This window comes from Tenrec ecaudatus, chromosome 6, assembly GCF_050624435.1.
Source record: "Tenrec ecaudatus isolate mTenEca1 chromosome 6, mTenEca1.hap1, whole genome shotgun sequence".
Classification (NCBI taxonomy): domain Eukaryota; kingdom Metazoa; phylum Chordata; class Mammalia; order Afrosoricida; family Tenrecidae; genus Tenrec; species Tenrec ecaudatus.
In genome coordinates, this window is record NC_134535.1 from 1,190,623 (window position 1) to 1,196,720 (window position 6,098).

Here is a 6,098-nt window from a genome sequence, read left to right on the forward strand (position 1 = left end):
GTCAACAAACAGACCTTGAACTATTTACAGGCTTTCCTTTTTTGTTGTCACTGGGTTTTTTTTTTTTGGTCACTGTTGTTGTTTTCTTTTGTTACTTTGCTTTGCTCTTTCTTGGTTTTGTGCATATTATTATCTCTGCAGGTCTATCTAGAGAAGATAGGCGGGATAAACAATCTGGAGGAGAAAACAATGGGACTGATGGTTTCAGGGGCAAATGGGAGAGGAGGAAGTGGGGGAAAGGAAGTGGGTGTTAACAAACCCAGGGACAAGGGAACAACAAGTGATCCAAAATCGGTGGTGAGGAGGGTGTAGGAGGCCTGATAGGGCTTGATCAAGAGCAATGTAACTGAGAGAAATTACTGAAACCCAAATGAAGGCTGAACATAGTGGGACAAGAGGAAAGAAAGTAAAAGGAAATAGAGGAAAGAACTAAGAGGCAAAGGGTATTTATAGAGGTCTAAAAACAGGCATGTACATATGTAAATATATTTATATAGGATGATGGGGAAATAGATCTATGTGCATATATTTATAGGTTTAGTATTAAGGTAGCAGATGGACATTGGGCCTCCACTCAAGTACTCCCTCAATGCAAGAACACTTTGGTCTATTAAACTGGCATTCCATGATGCTCACCTTCCTGATATGATCACTGAAGACAAAGCGGGTGCATAAGAACATGTGGTGAAGAAAGCTGATGGAGCCTAGCTATCAAAAGATATACCATCTGGGGTCTTAAAAGATTGAAGATAAACAAGTGGCCATCTAGCTGAGAAGCAACAAAAGCCCACATGGAAGAAGCATACCAGCCTGTGTGATCACGAGGTGTCGATGGGAACAGGTATCAGGCATCAAAGAACAGAAAATCATACCATTGTGAATGAGGGGGAGTGTGGGGTGGGGACCCAAAGCCCATCTGTAGGCAACTGGACATCCCCTTACAGAAGTGTCACAGGGAGGAGACGAGCCAGTGAAGGTGCAGTATAGCACCAAAGAAACATACAACTTTCCTCTAGTTTCTAAATGCTGCCCCCCACCCCAACTATCATGATTCCAATTCTACCTTACAAATCTGGCTAGACCAGAGGAGGTACACTGGTACAGATAGGAACTGGAAACAGAGAATCCAAGACAGATGAACCCCTCGGGACCAGCGGTAAGAGTGGTGATATCGGGAGGGTGGAAGGAAGGGGGGTATAAAGGGGAAAACGATCACAAGGATCTACATATAACCCCCTCCCTGGGGGATGGACAACAGAAAAGTGGGTGAAGGGAGATGTTGGACAGTGTAAGACAGGGGTCCTCAAACTTCTCAAACAGGGGGCTACTTCACTGTCCCTCAGACTCGTTGGAGGGCCAGACTATAGTTAAAAAAACAAACAAAAAACTATGAACAAATTCTTATGCACACTGCACATATCTTATTTTGAAGTAAAAAACCAAACGGGGCACAAACACCTGGCGGGCTGGATAAATGTCCTCGGCAGGCCACATGTGGCCCGCAGGCCATAGTTTGAGGATGCCTGGTGTAAGATATGACAAAATAATAATAATTTATAAATTATCAAGAGTTCGTGAGGGAGCGGGGGTGGGGAGGGAGGGGAAAAATGAGGAGCTGATACCAAGGGCTCAAGTGGAAAGCAAATATTTTGAGAATGATGATGGCAACAAATGTACAAATGAGCCTGACACAATGAATGTATGAATTGTGATGAGTTCTACGAGCCCCCAATAAAATGATTAAAAAATAAAAAGAAATGAAAAAAACCCAAATATCTTCTAGTTTTAATTTCTTCATACTCTTTATGGTGATATTTTGAAAGACCGAGTGCATTCTTCCCATCTTTTTTTTCTTTAATCTCTCTGGCTTTTAGGTGTGTCTCGAGAAGATAGCATTTAACAATAGGAGCCCTGGTGGTATTGCGTGTTATGCATTGCGTTAACCTCAAGATCAGCAGTTTGAAACCAGTTGCAGGTCTATGGAGAAAGAGGAGGCAGTCTACTCCCATAGTTAGTTTCAGCAACTAACTCAGTTCTACTTAGGGCTGCAATGAGTCAGAATGGACTCCATAGCAGTATATCTGAGAATTTTTGTCTTTTAATGGAGGAACATGATTCAGTCAGTTATACCTACTTCTCACTTAGCAACATGGCTAGGCTCCAAAGATCAGGTTGTTATGTGAAAATTGCCCTAAGTGTAAATTGAGGATGACCATGAGATCACAAATTGGAGAATGACTACATCACTATGTAACTTCCAAACTACTGAGAATCATGGTCCATCAAAGTTGATACATAGCCTTACCCTCATGGTCAGTGTTCCTCTGGCCTTGGACTTTGGCACTCATAACTGCTAGACACGTCATCATTGTGCAAAACTGTCGATGTCTTTCTATTACTGCTCTTAAGAGTAAAATGTTGGGACTACAAGATAGCGAGGAGCGGTACACTCATGTTTGAACGTATTCCTGTCACCTCTTAAATGTTCCTTATTCACCTGGCGTTTTTCTTTTCCTCCTTCCTGCTTTTTGTTGGATCTGTCAATTTTTCATCTTATTTTTTCTCAGTTAATAGTGGGAAAGTTATTAGAGCAATTTCCTTTTCTTTTTAATAGAAACTTTCTGATATACCATTGGAACTGCTTTTTACTTTTAAGAAACAATCAATTCTAACAACCTCTAACAAAACAGTGCCAGACATCAGTGTCCACTCCTCCCCTCTCTGCCTCTCTCGCCACATGTTGTGCCGAGTCCACCTGGGGATTTCCTTCTGGCGTTTTCATGGTCCAAACTGGTTTCCTTGGTGTAGCTGTGTCTTACTTGTGAGTTCACTTTTCATTTTGCTGTAGTGTACACTTCAGCAATGTCTGAGACCTGATGGGGAGTGAATCCCACGTCTGCAAGTCTGTGAAGATACCTGCCCCATGTGGTCTCACTTCAATGACAGTTTCAGCCTGTAAGAGGTTCTAGTTCTGTTGGAATTTTGAGAATTACTCCTGTGTGGTTTCAAGCTAATGAACTCTGTAAGACAGCAACATCAGCCTTTGTTGACTATCAGGATCAGGAGCGATAATCACTATGAAGCCAAGGCTGATCCCCTCGAGGAGGAGGTCAGACACAGTTCCCACTCTCTGATACCAGCTGCCCTGCCCATGGTATTCCACTTCATGGCTGGATTCAGTAATTTGCTAGCAATGCAAATTCAGGATCAAATGGAAGTATTAAGAACTCATGATACCATTCTTCCATTGGGACTGCATCTTTTTGCCCACACCTGCGGTCTTCTGTTACTGGACCCTGCTCAGGCAAGTGTTTCAGCTCTTTAACTAATTTATAAATGCCCAGAGGTTTCCCATTCTGCCAGCAAGCCTCCTGAGCTGACTGAAGGTGCTCAGCTCTCTTGCTCTCTGTATCAGCAAGTCAAGTGCAATTGTCTGCTGGTGCTATGCCATTGCTGCTCTTGCTACCATGCCATCTCTCCCTATTTGGTGCTGCTTCGAGTTAAAGCTGTCTGTATCCTCAGTCTAGGAGGCTCTCAGTGCAGGAACCCTGAATCCAAAGGATATGCTCGACTCCTGGCTCTTCTTGATGGTAGTGAGGTTTCCCCTCAACCTCTGTGCCTGGCTCTTTTGGGCCACAGACACTTGACTTGCACGCCTAAGCTAATTCTGGCAAGTTTTACACACCCTACTTGCATGTTGTTGTTAGGTGCTGCTGAGTTTTGATTCATAACAACCTTTTGTACAACAGAACTAAACACCATCTAGTCTTTTGCCACTCTACTTAATCTAATATTTGAGCCCATTGTTGCAGCCACTATGCCAGTCCATCTTGTCCAGGGTCTTCCTCTTTTTTGTTGCTCTTCTACTTTTACTTAGCATTATGTCCTTCTCCAGGGATTGGTCTCTCCTGACATGTCTACAGTACTTGAGACAAGTCTAGACATCCTGGCATCTAATGAGCATTTTGGAGGTACTTTTTCCAAGACATGTTTGTTCTTTTAACAGTCCACAGTACCTTCAATATTCTTCGCCAGCACAGTTCAAATGCATTTTGTCTTCAGTCCAACTTTTCTATACATATGAAGTGATTGAAAATTCCATGGCTTGGGTCTGGCATACCTTAGTCCTTAAAGTAATCTCTGGTTTTTTTTTTTGAGAAGCCAGCATAGAGGTTTATTGAACAGTAAAGTTAGGCTACACTGGGGACAGGCCCTCAGCAGGTCCACATTACCAAAAGGGCGAAAGCAATGAGAAACTTCCCAGAGTTGGTAGGGACTGTTGAGCTCTCTTTGATTTTTTAACTCTAAAGAAGTCTTGTAGCGCAGATTTACCAAATGCAAGTGTCTTTTGATCTATTGACTGCTGCTTCCACGAGCACTCACTGTGGATCCATGAGCACTGATTGCGGTTCTAAGCAAGACAAGCTCCTTGAAAATTTCCATCCTTTCTCCACTAATCGTGATGCTACCTATTCATCTAGTTGTGAAGATTGTGGTCTTTACATCAAGTTGTAATCCATGGCTGCTATCCTTGATCTTCATCAGCGAGTGCTTCAAGTTCTCCTTGCTTTTAGCAAGATTGTGGCATTAACATATTGTAGGTTAACAAGACTTGCTTCAATCTCGATGCTGTATTCTTCACATAATCTAGCTTCTCTGATGATTTGCTCAGCATTCAGATTGAATAAATCTGGGAATCAGGACACCTTTCCTGATTCTAAACCATCTAGTATTCCCTTATGTCTTTTTAGTCACTCAGTCCCAACCAACCATTTTGTGGCAGGTACAAGACCGTAGTTAAAAGGGGCATATGCCCAAGGGGTGGAATTGCTGGGACACATGGGAATTCTATCCCTACAATTTTGGGGGAACTGCCAAGTTTTTTTTTTTCTACCATTGCACAATTCCACTAGCAGTGCACCAGGGTTCGTTTCTCCATATCCTCACCAATATTTGTTATTTGCTTTTAATGATACCAGCCATCTTTATCCTTGGATTTCATAATGTGACCCTGTCACAGCTATATTAGGGCCTTTTCCTTCACTCCCAGAATCACAGAGGAGTCATCGGTCCTATCCCCAAAAAAGCGTCTGTTCATGTCATTTTATCTTCTCTTCCACAAGGCCCTCTGAAAAGCAGATTCTCCAGTCTGTTGGTTTCTTCCTGGTTAGACCCCTGGAGGAAGACATGGGAGGGTGTGGGCCCAGCTTGGTTGTCCTTGTATACCTGGACACATCTGCAAAGAGATGACATTTTTAGGTCCTTGGGCGTGTGGCTTCTGGGTCTGGGGTGGGTACCATTGGTGCTATGTCCACTTTGTATCATAGCCCGAGGGTGTGGCTAGAGGGGCCACCAGCTTCCACATGAGACCCTGTTTAGGGAAGAGCACAGGATAACCGAGGCTGTCCAACCGCCAAGCCTTCATTCCTAATCCATAAACTGGGCACAGTAGGCACAAGCCTGTGGGGTGCTCCTGAGAAGGTGTTGGATAGAGGGTGCCTGCCCAGCTAATCCCTGTGGAACAAGGTCTTGGCTGTCCTGAGGTAGGCAGGCCTTCTCTTCCCCTGCTGCCATGGGAACCAAGGAGCCATCACCATTAGGCTTCTTTCTCTTCTCAAAGCATGCTGGCACTTGATCTCAGGAGGAAAATGGTCACGCAGGCTTTGGGTTTTAAATAACAGGTAAGGGGGAGCAGCTGGGAGAGTAAGACTCCCCTGCACCCCTGCCCCCAAGGGTCATTCCCTTGAGACCCGATTTCCCCAGAATCCCAGAAGGGTGTCCAAAGCTTAATTAGTCCCAGTCTAGGTGTTTGTTAAAAAAAAGTAGCTAGGGCTTCCTCTACCCTCAGGGGCCCTCTCTTAACCTCCTCCACCAGCCCCAGTACCCTCTTACGGTGCTCCTCCACCTGAGGTGGCCCACCCCCTTCCTCAGTGGAGTCTGGGTCCATTCCCCACCCCACCCTTACCCTGAAGGGTCACAGCCCAGTACTCCCTTCCTTGGTGGCCCCACTCCTGACTCAGGCCCAGTTCTCCTTTCTTCTCTGCCAGAAACATCCTTAGGCCCTTAGGTTCCTTCCCAATCCCAGGAATCCTTTCCCA